The sequence below is a fragment of the Corylus avellana genome, chromosome ca7, assembly GCF_901000735.1.
Source record: "Corylus avellana chromosome ca7, CavTom2PMs-1.0".
Classification (NCBI taxonomy): Eukaryota; Viridiplantae; Streptophyta; class Magnoliopsida; order Fagales; family Betulaceae; genus Corylus; species Corylus avellana.
The window spans coordinates 13,945,708-13,961,454 of record NC_081547.1 but is presented as its reverse complement, the minus strand read 5'-3'; the positions used below and the strand labels follow the sequence as shown (position 1 = coordinate 13,961,454).

The 15,747-nt window shown below is 34.5% G+C and overlaps 2 long non-coding RNA genes and 1 pseudogene across 2 annotated transcripts; 2 read left to right on the top strand and 1 right to left on the bottom strand.

Moving 5' to 3' along the window:
• The first annotated feature begins 6,615 nt into the window (after positions 1–6,615).
• On the top strand, positions 6,616–8,446 carry LOC132187524 (uncharacterized). The gene is made up of 3 exons (XR_009440834.1): positions 6,616–6,710; positions 6,955–7,047; positions 8,167–8,446. It is a non-coding gene; the product is annotated as an uncharacterized LOC132187524 (long non-coding RNA).
• A 319-nt stretch (positions 8,447–8,765) lies between these two features.
• On the bottom strand, positions 8,766–11,647 carry LOC132186128 (uncharacterized). The gene is made up of 2 exons (XR_009440711.1): positions 11,554–11,647; positions 8,766–9,131 (listed from the first exon to the last, which is right to left on the bottom strand). It is a non-coding gene; the product is annotated as an uncharacterized LOC132186128 (long non-coding RNA).
• A 2,366-nt stretch (positions 11,648–14,013) lies between these two features.
• Positions 14,014–15,747, top strand: part of LOC132187895 (uncharacterized) — a 5,381-nt pseudogene continuing 3,647 nt past the window's right edge.

The following is a 15,747-nucleotide window of genomic DNA, read 5'->3' as shown; positions in this document are numbered from 1 at the left end:
TGTTCATTGCCATTACCAACTTTGGCTAAGAACATCATCTTTGTAACATACATCATCATAGTATCATCTCTCATGCATGAATTTATCATTAATCATATTATTTGAGACTTATTTGAGATTTATCATTAACATATATATGATTTGGGATTTATTTACTACTTATCATGTGGGGGGGGGGGGGTTTAAATATGATGTCAATGAGTGAATTGAATATTGGAAAACTAGAAGCATCCATTATAGCTTATAAATACCTATATATGTGCTTTAGTCATTGTTCCAAAGTGAGTGGAATACAAATTATTTTGATGTGTTTATCCTTGTTAATGTACATGCTGATGACACTGCAACGGCCAATGACAATGCATCGGATCCTCACATTTATGGTAACCAGTGGCGGAGGTAGGGGAAAGCGGGCGGGTGCACGCCCCTACAAAAATCTTAAAATTTGAGAATGTGTTTTATATGTTGTTTTGAGAGGTGTTTTATATGATGTAATGGTCTTAGAGTTGTAGTTGAACTTTCTGTTAGTGTCAGTTGTAAACTTGTAATAGTTTTTTTTTTTTTTTTGTGAGTGTAAACTTGTAATAGTTGAAAGCTTGTGTAACCATTTCATGTTCTAAATCAACTCTTGTTTCCATCATATTTCCATACAATTCCATCCCATTATCATCTTTTAGTACTAAAATTCATACACACCAGAAAGAATTAAAATGCACCATTTATAGTTTATGGTACCATAAACTATAAAATGGTGCATTTTAATTCCGTACACGTCCATTTACTATGAATAAAAATAACTCCAAAATAATTGCATATTATTGATAGATAATTAAATATTGAAAGGAATTATTTGGGTGTGCAATATTTTCTTTGAGGTGTTTGGAATAAAGAAAATATTTGTGTTGGTTTTGTTGGTAAACCGTATTAAAATATAATATTATTTTTATATTAATTAATTATTAATCCCACCCATACATTAACGAGATCCTAGGTCCGCCACTGCTTCCATATGTGCCAATCGCTCATTTGTTTGGCACAATTCTTCCTTCGTTTTACTCAATTCATGCTCTGCATTCTCCCATTTTTGTTCTGCCTACTCCCATTTATGCTTGTATGATTGAAATCCTATGATTGAAACCTTGCGGCCACCCCCTAATTTGGGGATGGCTGCGAGCCACCACCTCAAGAAAAGGCAGCGGGCTACCTTAAGCTAGGGTCTTATTTTTTATTTTTTAATTAGAGGGACATGATAGTATTTTACTATTTTTCACACTTATTTATTTGACAAAAAACCTAAAAGAGATTGCAAATTTAAAATTAACCAAAAACCAGGTTTTAAATCTATAAAATTAAAAATTAGAGTCTTAAAGTTGAATTAGCAAAAAGTACATAAGGGTGATGACCTATTTGGCTATTTCCCTTATTTTATTTTTTCATCAACAACAAAATATTTATCAATTGAGTCATTGTTACCCTCACAAGCCTTATTTGCTTTCATTTTCCTGCTATTTCACTCTCACTCTCAGACTCATGGGCCATGGACAACAAGTTAGGTGCAGCTTTGACTTTAGGATTGATGGATGTTTAGCCAATTAGCCCAAATGCATTGCATGATTGCATCTTTTGGGAAGTCAAACCTACCATTATGAACTCCCCTTTTTCCCATCTTCTATATTGAATAATAATTATTATTTTAAAAAATAAAAAGAAAACTAGGGATTATGAAGAAAAAAAAAAAAACTCTGACTTTGTCTCAACTTTAAGAAAAAAGCACACCACTTTTATCTTTTCACTCATCTAACCAGAAAAAGAAAATAATAATAATGATACGTTTTGATTTAGTTTGAATATAGTATGCAATTTGTCAACTTCTTATTAAGGTCCCATGTTCTTTCAAAGAACTCTTTAAGTGGCAAGTAGACTTAGGGTGTGTTTATTAGTATTGTGATTTTATAGACAAAAAAATGTGATTTTAAATCAAATCACATAAAATTAATTGTTTGGAATTGTATTTTTAAAAAATTGTGGTTTAAAAAATGTCGAAAATCAGAGTTTTCAAATCCCAGGTAAGGACGTACTTTTTTAAAAATACACAATTTTAAAGATCAAATTGGGATTTTCAAGGTCAAACCGTAATTTTTCCAGAGGCTTAATTGTGTTTTTAAAAAACACATTTCAAATCAGACGTTTTAAAATTATAAACCCAAACGAACCTTTAAACTTCCAAGAAAACAAATATACAATTTTCTTGGTATAATCCATACTCTTATGCACCGCCTAAGAGTATTTTTTAGCAATATTAGCTATTACCTTTTTAATCCGAACCACAACGGATTATTTATTTCATTCACTATTTTCTTTAAATATTATTTTTTATTGGTAAGGGAGGGGAGAAAGAGAGAGGGAGAGAGAAAATAATAATAATAATAATAAAATTGAGTGTACTAGAATGAACTTTCATATGTGAAGTCAATGAACTGAAATGTCAAAATGTAGCTATTATGAACCATTCGAAGATGGAGATGCTCTAATAACTATTATGAAATGTCTAAATATAGATTTATAAAGCATCTCCAACGACGCTAGCTATTTTAGCTACTCAAAATGCTTCTTTTTTTTTTTTAACTATTACATTTTAAATACAAACTCCAACAAATTATTTATTGCATTCTTTACTTGTGTCATTTTGAAGCGTCTGCCAAAGATGAAAAACGAGTCTTTTAACTACTCTGCTGGAATTGGTTGGTGATTAGTTTCTTATAACAATTGGCATCAACAACTTTAGTCAAAGTTGATGGCTGCTGCTTCATTTATGATTTACATGGAACATCATCTCTAGACCCCACAGTTTATTGTCTACCAGAATATCACACTTTTTAGAAGTTGTGTTTGGTGCTTGTCCCTTTCATTTCTTCTGTAATATTATTTAATTGCCCATTTTCTATCCTCTTAGATATATGATCCATCAATCACCCCACGTCCAAAAACTTCCCTATCACATTTGCCTACCACCTTCCTGGCAAAATCTAATAACAGTGACCTTTTTATTTATTGATTTTTATTTATATATATTCATTTTGTCAATTGCAGAAGGCAACATCAATGGAATGTGGTCCAAACATCTCTCTCCCATTTATTCATTTAAGGTCTCTCTTCTCTTCAGCTTTCTTCTTATATATATATATATATATATATATATATATATATATATATATATATATATATATTTTTAATTTTATTTTATCACGTGATGGAGTATGTCATACATTGCCAGAATAAATAACTCTGAAACTTTGAATGTGTTGGGATTTGGGTTGATCAGAGTTGAAGGAAGGGTTGATCAGAGTTGAAGGAAGTTTCCAAGTATGGAAGGGATGAGTTTGAATTCAAAAATAATATATGAACAATTTATTTAGGAAAAAATATACTTTACTTTTCTAAGCTACCATCCATTTGCCACTTTGATCACTAAACTTTAAAAATGTGACACTTGAGCTCCACCAACTATCAGGTACGTAGTTTAATCAATTAGAAATAATTTCTTATGAAGCGGAACTTACTAGTTCGAAACTCCAACCTTATAAAGATTTGTCTAAAATAAAAAATTTCGGTTAGTATTTGGCAATGAAATGAATAAAAAATCCCTCGTGGCGCACACAAGAGATTTCCCTCCATTTTAACATCAAATGCTAATTAACATAGGATCTAAGTGGTAAACTAAATGGTGGTAGGTTGAAGTGGGTTCAAGCAAGATAAAAACTTCCTACAAACTGGTTTGTAAAATATTCTTACAAATCAGCGTTTAGGAATGTCACGTGCTCTTTAAGCAAGTGAGAAACACATATTTTCTTATTAATACTATTAAAAAAACATATACGAAGCAGCCGTTAAAAAAAATATGTGTTTCTCACATGCTAAAGACACATATTACTCTCAAAGACTAATTTGTAAGAAATTTCTTGTAAACCAATTTGTAGAAATTTTTTATCCATTCAAGACACAAATTAGCCTGGATATATAAGTGGTGGTTTAACATGTGGCTAATTATACAAACCAATTTAATAAAGCAACACGTGTCTCTTATTTTTCACTTGCTTTAAAAACACACATAATTTTATTAAATTTGTTTATAGCTAATTTTTGTCCATTATATATATATATATATATATATAAAAGGTGATAAGGTGATAAGGTGAGACTCAATTACCTACCTAAGCAATTACACAAAACAATCATCACATGTGAATAATCTAAATTAATTTCAATTAGGCACGAGGCCAATTGACCACATAATCAACTTTTTGTAGAATCATCTTTTTCTTTTTTTCTTTTTATTTTTATAATTTGGTCAAATATCTTTTTGTGGTGGTCTATTGGAGTCGGCGTGGGTCTGTTTCCAGGCAATTGCTAGGATGCTTACACGTTGCAGCCACGGGGAGAATTTGGTCAACATCGGCGGCCGAAGTCATCCACTTGTTCGCTAAATGACATTCTACTCCTACGACTAAATTAATAAAATTAACAAATTTCAAACCTGAATTCCCCTTTTATCCTCTAATAATGGAGTAATGATCTACGCTACGCGGCGTGCGTGAACAGTAACGCACGCCGCTGACGTGGCTGCTGACGTGGCACATGCCACGTCGTAGCCTCTGGTTTAAAAAAAAAAAAAAAAAAAAAATTTCAAAACCAAGCTTCAAAACCAATCCCGCGATACCCATATTTCATTTCCCCCCATTTTCTTCCCAAACCCATTTTCTCCCCCCAACCGGCACATTGGTTCTCCCCCACCGGCGCCGGCGTGACTCCTCCCTCCCACCGTGCGTCTCCCCACCGTCACCGCCGCCAACGAACCCGTCTATCAGCTCCCGCCGGTTCTAGTTCTCCCCCACGAGACTTTTCTTCCCAAACCCCTTTTCTTGTGGCAACGAACCTGTCTTTCGGGTGTTTCACATTTTGACAAAAAAAAAAATTCCTTTGGAGTTTAGCTGGGCTGTTCGTGATGTGAGGGTGGTGAGCTCCACTAGCGGGGCGACGCAGGCGTCCCCGAAGACGTCGCTGCAGAGCTGGATGAAACAGATAAGGCGAGGATTCATAAAACTATACATGGATTTTTGTTTGTATGTTTTTCTCTGCACAAAACATGAATTTATAGCCCAGCTTCTCTCTGCACCCAACACCACAATCTTTGGGTTTTCCATTTTTTGTGTGTTTTTAGCTCAAATCTCTGTTTTAGTAATGAACTCTAGTCTCTTGCCTGCTATGCACACCTTGTGTTCGGCAAAATGCCTAACCGACATTTTTGAGATATGAATTTCAATTTATGTTTTAAAATGCTCTTGCTAAATACCTATGTGTTTAGTGGTGCAGGGGACTTAGCCGGATTTGTTATTCTGGTTAATATTTGGAGGGTTTTTCTTCTACTAATGCTATCCCTAGCCATTAGTATAGCTTGAGCCACTGTTTTCAACTTTCCATCTGATCCCATAGGCTGGTGTTAAGGTTTAAACTCTGAGATTCCTTTTCCCCAAAAGCCAAATTTGCTAATGCTTCAAATTGACTTTATGGTCTTAGAAACTAATTGTAGAGCTGATGTTGTAAACTGTCCTCTTATTAGAGCTTGAATGGTATGTAAGGAAAGCCCCTGTTTTTTTCAACGACTTAGACGTCAGTTTTAATCCATGGCCAAAGAGTTCCCTGCTTCTTGCTTTGTGGCCTGTATAGTAGAGTAAATTAAAGTAGATTCACATGGTATCCTTTCCTCAATCAAATTACATGCTGAGTATTTTCACTCAATACCTTGTGCTATTTTGCTTTCTTGGAGACATGATTGTCAATCCCTCTTGCTAACACAAAAACTTCATGACTATTGAGAATGGTTTTGGGTTTAGTAATATTTGATTTTGTTGTTTCTATGTGATTATAAGAATGCTGTTTTTTTTTTATTATGCGACTAAATTTGTTGTTGTCCTAAACTGTGAAAAAACTGAAAAATCCCTAGACTGTTGATGGTTGGAGATGATGTAATCACTGTATTTTTGGGTTATGACATTACCATTGAAATTTATAGACCATAGGATGAATCCATCAGAAAAATTCTTCAATTCTTGATGAAGATGGCAGATTTGGTGTAAATACTGAAAACCTGCAGATGAAAATTAGCAACAAGAAATCAAGATAGAAAGAAATAAAAGCAAGATGATATAAAATGGACGAGGTCAAAAGTTAAAGAGAACAATCTTGTGGCAAACTGAACAAAATCTAAAAGACTCAGTTGACCACATTGAATCAATGTCATCTAACAATTTATCTCAAGTCACATCTCTAAATGATGTATTTCAAACACTTCCTACTTCACGTCCCTTTTCCTTAGTCCATATAAAACTCTTCCCTATTTGCTAGACATCTCATTTTTCTTGAAGAAATATGTCTTGCTGCCTATCTCTGGAATTTTTATGAATTGTTTTATTCTATAGTTTAGAACATTGGTCTTGTAAATGGAAGAAGTTAGAACCAGTGTGCAGAACCATTGTGTATTTTACTGGTAATTCTTTGCAACACATAAATATGAACAAATGCATAATATTCACTGTACTTTTTATATTTTCTTTCCAGGTTCCGTCATATATATCTCGATCTTTGGCTGGCAGCTATGACAATGAAGCTGTAGCTATATTTGCTTGATCTTTACTTTTTACCTCTATATAAAGGTTAGTTTTTGTTAAATTCCAGTATGCTCTTTTAGATTTTTGTGGCGTTGTATTTACTTCTAAAAAGAAGCTGTCTCTTTAAAAAAAATAATAAGGCATAGTTTTCCAATTAATAGTTTTGGCATTCTGATTTGTTTTACAGAAAAACAAAAAAAAAAAAAAAGTTTTTTTTTTTTATAAAAATGGTAGGGTATACTTGGCTGGTTAATGTTTTCCCACTGATGTTTTGTTGGAGTTTCTACAGGGATTGTTGCTGACTACAAATATGTTCTTCAAGACACTGAATACGGGATCCCTCTTCTATGCCACTTTGAATGCCATAGCATACTTTTACATGGTAAGCGGCTCACCCTAATGCTATTTGAGTCATTCTCTCTGTTCACCATATTTATTTTTGTTTGCAAAAATGTTATTTCTTTCAGGTTTGCTCTTGTTTAAAGGCTAGTTTTTGTTGAATTCTAGTATGCTCTTTTAGATCTTTGTCGTGTTGTATTTACTTCTAAAAATAAGCTGTCTCCTTAAAAAATAATAAGGGAAAAGATCAAACAGATTAGTATTGTGCTTTGATTTTAATATTTTTAGCCCGTGCAGTTGCAAGTGGACTTGACTTTTCTTTTGTTGAGATAGTTTCCGTAAAGCTACCTGGTATTAGAACTATGTTTTGTTTGGGGTTAGTGATGGTTTACTTCATTGTACCTTGCTTTGGATGCTCAAAATCATTAAAGAATACACAAACAAAAACAAAACAAAAAAAGATGGTAGAAAATTTTGAACGTTTGTGTATTGTTAATGCTTACTAAAACATGCAGCACTTCTAAATATGATACTTGATTCAATAGAAATGTGGTGTGTCATGTACAGTCCATCATAATTGTTTACTTTTGATCAAAATCAAAGGTAGCCCCTTGAATTTATTTCCTTACCCCCCCAGTAAGGAAATAAAGTGTTTTAGTGTTTTATTGGTTTGACATGTATGGATGCAAATTTGTTTGCAGGTTGGCCAAACAAGGTATTGTATTAGATTTTTCTAGTGTACCTTCTTTGGTTACTCTATCAACTAAGACGGTTATATATAGATATTATTGCATTTGTTTGCATTTCTCAATATGATGATGAATGTCTCTGTGATGTTTCTTAGAAATAAGTTTTTTTTTTTTGGAGCCTAGATGAAAATGTTTCTAGTGGGTACCATACGACTGAATTGGGGCCAAATCCCGACTTATGTGGTGTTCAGACGTAATATTTCTAAGTTTGTTTTTGCAGAATCTATGCATGTTTGTAATGCTTATGTATATTTTGCATAATGATACTAAAGATGAATTGAGACTCTAGTGTTGTGCTAGTTGGTGTTTTTTAATTAGCTTGTACATATGAATAGATTATGTCTGCATTATCAAATAGCAAAAATTACATTTGTGTGAGCATTGATCTCTAATTGTTTGATGTGTATGATCAGGAGGCATACCGAGATGTTGAAGCAATTCAGAGTGTGGCCATACAAGGAGGGACTATTGTTGCTCTTTTAATTTTTCACTTAAATTTGATTGTATCGTTGTTTGTTAGTGAAAGAATCCGTTCACCCCTCTTTGATGTAATTGCTTATTTTGAGAAGAATATACAATCGTCTTCCAAGAGTTGTTGAGGGTAAATTAGAAACAATATGACCAAAATTTTTGCATAGGATCAGAATTCTAAAGTTTATTGGCCATAAATAGTATATTATTTTATGAAAATAGTATGCATTTCTTTAAAGGGAAAAAGGGGTGATTTTTCGATCTCAATTATGAGTTCATGTTGCACAAAGAAAGTAGATTTTTTCTTGTATGCATGCAGAAATTTTAATTTTCATGACTTAACATGACTAGAAGGCAGTCTCTTAGCACAATACTGTCAATACATATTGGGTGATGGAAAGATTGTGGAATGAGAAGAAGGTTTCATCAAGTAAATTCACGCTCCAGGAGCTCTTGCTTCCTAGAAACTGAAGCACAACTCACTTGTTGGATACATTTCAAACACAGTAATGCCTACCCATATTCAATGTATTTCCAAAGCAAAACCTAAATTGTAATTTTGACAATATATCGTGTACTTGAATTTGACAGTAGGACTTTTGACAATATTCTGTTGAGATGCCACAAGTAAAAAAATTCACTAGCTAGAACTTTTCTTAATACAAAAGACTAGTCTAGGTACTAATACAAAACATTTACCCCAATCACATACACATATATACAAAGAGTATTACACAATGAAACTACTTTCGATTAAAAAGAAAACTTTGCTTCTAGGCTATATGAAAAGGCGGAATGCCAACAGCTCAAACTCTCCAAGAAGCTTGTTGTCATCAGCCATTCCACGCTCGCCCTGTAGTACCTTGATCCTCACCTGAGTTTGGTTGTCAACTGTCGTGGAGAAAACCTACAATAATAGAAGCATCATTCAAGAACTTAGCATCCTCAATAATAAAAATATGTAAAGTAGAACGTTAAAAAAGAAAATCCACGAAACGAAAATGGTTCAGTAAAACTAAAGGCCAGCCAAAATTAAAAGCTTTATCACAACCAAGCCAACCATGGCTTCAGTGAATGGATTCCCCTATGAGGATTTAAGAAGTAACTAAGATGAGAAACTCAATTTGCAATCTAACATCCCCCCTTCTAATGCATAATCATATCAACACGACAACTCTAAACACTGTCAATTAATGAAGTAAATCATCCAGTGCATAGTAGTCTTGCTTAACTAAAATCATAGGAAAAAAAAAACACTAGATCAAGCCACACACTACTTGCTCTATCTCTTCGACTTAATACAGTTACGCAATACAACAAAAGCTGGTCAAAGATGTAGTTTTATCTAAAAAGATTAAAAAGCCCATACTATGAAATACAATTACTTCTGGCAGTTGAAATCATAAACATTGACACAGCAGATCACACAAATACAGGATTCCTAACAGAATTCCAAAGAATACACAAGCATGCCCTCCTAAATCTGAATTTTGCAATATCAAGGATTTGCATAACAAACAAGAATAATAACCCCTCACTAAAGTCAGAAACTATCTAAAAAAACATTATTATAATTTGTGGTTGTTAAGGCGACACAATGACTTAAAATGAGCATTCCGCAGATTCTGCAACCCTCTTCACTTCTTCAAGTAAATTATAATCTACACAGAATATTCCAAAACAGAAAAGTATTTGTATAAACATGTAAGAAAAGTAGCAACCTTCATCAATCAAGTTATAACATACTCACTAAGATTTTAAGAAAATAACAAAGAATTATTTCAACCCGTTTAGAGACAAAATAATGAGCTTCTCCAAGCAAATTATAAGCCACTCATGAAAATGTATCCAAGCCTATAAAAAGGGTATTGAATCTGACACTAAAGGAGCAATAGTGCCAACCAAAGTGCCAATCCTTCCATTGTAGCTCTCCTATAGGACGCAAACAAACTGATTATGCAAAATGTCGAAACCAAAAATAAATTTGATTAAAGGCGTCAACAAGGAAAATCAAAATAAGTAAAGCATCATCACCATGCTTTCCGTCACAAACATAGATTATGAATAAATAAAAATAAAAAAATAAAAAATCAGAATACAAGAACCCAAGTACATGTTGATTTACGTTTTAAATATATCAAATACTGAAAATTAACACCAAACCAATTAAACAAAGCCCCCAAAATAAAAAATCTCATTCTCTTTTCATTCACCAAATCCATTATGCATTAACAAAAGAAGGGATTTTGGCAATCCTGATTATCAGATTTTGTGATTTTAAAAATTATTCTTACTTTAAATTATGTTCGTGAACTTTTACAAATCATATATTTGACCAGTGTCGACCACCTCTGCCACATTACATCAAGCACCACCAAACCACTCTACCGCTTTCCCCACCTCCACCATTTTTGTTACATCTTATTAGATTTTTAGTCCTAATTTCTTGAGAACACAAACTAGAAGATTCTTTGAATGGGTCTCACCAAGTATGCATCTTTTCAATAAAACTTTCTGCACAAACAACATATATTTAAATCCAATGATTTACCTTTATTCTTCCACCTTTCTCCTTTACTCACTTGTTCAAGATTTTTTTTATTTTTCTAAGCATGTAGTTATCGCAAAAACCCATTGGAATAGTCTTAATTTCTGTTTTTGTTTAATTCTGTAACAAGTCAATCTTAGTTCTGTGACCGGTTCTTTGTTAGTCAGGCTTTTCATTCTCTTTCTTCCACTCATTCACTTTCTTCTTCAGGTTCTTCCAACTGCTTTGATACCACTGTGTCAAAACAGCTGCCTTCTAAACATTGTTGATGTTTCAAGCAAAATTATTAAGTTTTAATTTTTTTGGTAGGCTGCATGGGCTTGTGTTTGAAACCAGCGAAAATCCTTTCTTCTGATCAAAGCACTAGAATTTAGAGACTCCACCTTGGCCTTTTCTTTTATTAGTAAAATTCATGGGCGAACTTGTTGCTTTGGGGGGACGAATGTCCCCCCAAAGTTTTTAAAATTTCCCCCAACGTATATGGTTTTTTCAAGTTTGTCCCTCTAAAATATTATATTTGTCCCCCCAAATAATATTTTTGTTCCATTTTGCTCTCCTCTAGTCCTCTTGGCTCTTCCAGCAGAGAAACCTACAAAGCTCCTAGTCTTTTTATGAGGTCATAGACAAGATAGCATAATAGGCTGCAAGTGCAGTAACAGCTTTTCTTAAGTTGCAGATAGAAGTACAAAACTTTTAAAAAAAAATTCACAAAAAATCTAACTTTGTAACTAGTTTTCAAAAATTGAAGTTTTTAGATAGGAATATTCTAACAAAAACTAACCTTTATATAGAGGTAAAAAGTAAAGATCAAGCAAATATAGCTACAGCTTCATTGTCATAGCTGCCAGCCAAAGATCGAGATATATATGACGGAACCTGGAAAGAAAATATAAAAAGTACAGTGAATATTATGCATTTGTTCATATTTATGTGTTGCAAAGAATTACCAGTAAAATACACAATGGTTCTGCACACTTGTTCTAACTTCTTCCATTTACAAGACCAATGTTCTAAACTATAGAATAAAACAATTCATAAAAATTCCAGAGATAGGCAGCAAGACATATTTCTTCAAGAAAAATGAGATGTCTAGCAAATAGGGAAGAGTTTTATATGGACTAAGGAAAAGGGACGTGAAGTAGGAAGTGTTTGAAATACATCATTTAGAGATGTGACTTGAGATAAATAGTTAGATGACATTGATTCAATGTGGTCAACTGAGTCTTTTAGATTTTGTTCAGTTTGCCACAAGATTGTTCTCTTTAACTTTTGACCTCGTCCATTTTATATCATCTTGCTTTTATTTCTTTCTATCTTGATTTCTTGTTGCTAATTTTCATCTGCAGGTTTTCAGTATTTACACCAAATCTGCCATCTTCATCAAGAATTGAAGAATTTTTCTGATGGATTCATCCTATGGTCTATAAATTTCAATGGTAATGTCATAACCCAAAAATACAGTGATTACATCATCTCCAACCATCAACAGTCTAGGGATTTTTCAGTTTTTTCACAGTTTAGGACAACAACAAATTTAGTCGCATAATAAAAAAAAAACAGCATTCTTATAATCACATAGAAACAACAAAATCAAATATTACTAAACCCAAAACCATTCTCAATAGTCATGAAGTTTTTGTGTTAGCAAGAGGGATTGACAATCATGTCTCCAAGAAAGCAAAATAGCACAAGGTATTGAGTGAAAATACTCAGCATGTAATTTGATTGAGGAAAGGATACCATGTGAATCTACTTTAGTTTACTCTACTATACAGGCCACAAAGCAAGAAGCAGGGAACTCTTTGGCCATGGATTAAAACTGACGTCTAAGTCGTTGAAAAAAACAGGGGCTTTCCTTACATACCATTCAAGCTCTAATAAGAGGACAGTTTACAACATCAGCTCTACAATTAGTTTCTAAGACCATAAAGTCAATTTGAAGCATTAGCAAATTTGGCTTTTGGGGAAAAGGAATCTCAGAGTTTAAACCTTAACACCAGCCTATGGGATCAGATGGAAAGTTGAAAACAGTGGCTCAAGCTATACTAATGGCTAGGGATAGCATTAGTAGAAGAAAAACCCTCCAAATATTAACCAGAATAACAAATCCGGCTAAGTCCCCTGCACCACTAAACACATAGGTATTTAGCAAGAGCATTTTAAAACATAAATTGAAATTCATATCTCAAAAATGTCGGTTAGGCATTTTGCCGAACACAAGGTGTGCATAGCAGGCAAGAGACTAGAGTTCATTACTAAAACAGAGATTTGAGCTAAAAACACACAAAAAATGGAAAACCCAAAGATTGTGGTGTTGGGTGCAGAGAGAAGCTGGGCTATAAATTCATGTTTTGTGCAGAGAAAAACATACAAACAAAAATCCATGTATAGTTTTATGAATCCTCGCCTTATCTGTTTCATCCAGCTCTGCAGCGACGTCTTCGGGGACGCCTGCATCGCCCCGCTAGTGGAGCTCACCACCCTCACATCACGAACAGCCCAGCTAAACTCCAAAGGAATTTTTTTTTTTGTCAAAATGTGAAACACCCGAAAGACAGGTTCGTTGCCACAAGAAAAGGGGTTTGGGAAGAAAAGTCTCGTGGGGGAGAACTAGAACCGGCGGGAGCTGATAGACGGGTTCGTTGGCGGCGGTGACGGTGGGGAGACGCACGGTGGGAGGGAGGAGTCACGCCGGCGCCGGTGGGGGAGAACCAATGTGCCGGTTGGGGGGAGAAAATGGGTTTGGGAAGAAAATGGGGGGAAATGAAATATGGGTATCGCGGGATTGGTTTTGAAGCTTGGTTTTGAAATTTTTATTTTTATTTTTTTTAAACCAGAGGCTACGACGTGGCATGTGCCACGTCAGCAGCCACGTCAGCGGCGTGCGTTACTGTTCACGCACGCCGCGTAGCGTAGATCATTACTCTATGTGAGTATATAATAATATTTTTTAATTTTTTTATATATAAAACACCCCCCAAATGAGCCACATTTCAACCCAAAACGATGCTGTATTATATAGCTGTCAAGCAACACTTTGATAATGCTTGCCAGCTATCTCACTTCACCATGCCTTTGTCTACACGTGTCCTTATTCCTCAGATATTTTCGCAGCTACTCTTCTCTTCCTCACATTGCTTTTTCTTTCCCCCAATTCTCTTGAAGCTTTCTCTTTGGTTTAATCCTCCTCACAGTGGCCTCACATTTTCTCTCCTCATGCCACCCATGGCTGGCCACGAGAATGTACCTGCTGGATCCCAACCTCATTATGGCCTCTGATCCCCTCGCAGCCTCCAAGTACTTGAGCGACTTTGTGTTCCAGTCAGAAGTGCCAAGAAGGAATCAAAAGCAAATCTTTGGGGTGCATGGTCAATTTGAAGTGGTGTTCTATGTTTGGTTGCTGGGAAAGTGGGTTGTAATTAAATGGGTGTTTAATTTTCTGGGTATTCTAGAACGATTTGAAGGGGATGCAATTCTTGAGGGAAAGAAATAGAAAAGGAGAGGGAAGAAATCGTTGGCACCAGCATTATCAACCCGGTCCAGATAACTGGCCGGTAACCAGAACTGGCCGATAACCGGGACCCCGGTTTCGGTTTCCCAAAACCAAGAACCGAGGTACCCCGGTTCCGGTCCCAGTTTTAGCCAAAAACCGGAAAATCGAACCAAGTTGACACCCCTAACCTGAATCATTAATCTATAATTTATAGGTCTGAGAATCTAGAAGTTCAGCGCAATTGGTGGCTGATTAAGCTTGCCTTAATCATCCAAAACTGTAACTTAACAAATAGGAGTAGACAATTCATACTTTTTGGTGGCTTCATGTGGGATATATCATATATGATTGTGGCATCGCCTTCTTCCCTACCCTTCCTCTTCAAAAGGTTAACAATCATCTTGATTAGAGAAATTAGGTCACCAATCATGCGTGTTTTTCCCCATTTTGGATTTAAAACCTCAATTTTTAATTTGATAGATTTAAGACTTGAGTACAGTTACATTCTAAATTTGAAAGTTCTGTTAGGTTATCTATCAAATAAGTAACATAAATAGATGTGAAAAATACAATTATATCGTTTTTAATAAAACATTTAAAACAAAAAAAATCAGCACAGAGGTCGATGGGTATGGAGAAGGATCCTCTCCAGTTGAATTCAACTGGAGAGAAGCCGGTCCCTTCATTTAGAAGGGTAGAATTGTTATTTTATAATTTTTTTGATAATTCTGCCATTCATTTAGAAGGGACCGGCTCCTCTCCAGTTGAATTCAACTAGAAAGGATTTATTTCCAATGGGTATAGTTGTAAGCCAACCCCTCAACTAGGGGATGGATGCGAGCCCACCCCGAGTTTGGGGGCAACCATGAGCCACCTCACCGGGCATAATAGTAATTTTGTACCTATTTCTATTATCTATTTGTTAAAAACTTTAAGATGTCTCGAATTTAGAATGAGCCTACTCTGATTCTAAATATATCAAATTGAAAACTCAAGTCTTAAAGTCAAAATAACAAAAAAACACATGGAGAAGGTTACTTGATTTCCCTAATTATTATAAGTAGGTTACTGTTTATGACCAAGATCTATGGCTAATTCAAAGCGTTCATTTTATTTATTTGCTAATCCTTGATGTTCATTTTCACATTTTAAATAAAAGAAAATATACTTATTTAGTCTTTATGATTTGTAGTTGTACCAACCTGATCCTTGGATATCAACGCCTCCCCTCACACCTCCTACCACCTCCCTACAATTTTAAGAAAATTATAAGGGGAAAATATATTTTACCCCTGAACTATTCACAAATTTGCACTTTTAATCTCAATGTTTAAAAAATGACACTTTACCCCCCCCCCTAAACTTTCAAATTGTTGCAATTCGATCATTCTGACTTTTTTTTTTTTTTTTTTCCTTCCAAAATGCCTCCATCCCAAGTAATAAAAAATAAAATAAAATAAATAAATAAATTAAAATTAAAAT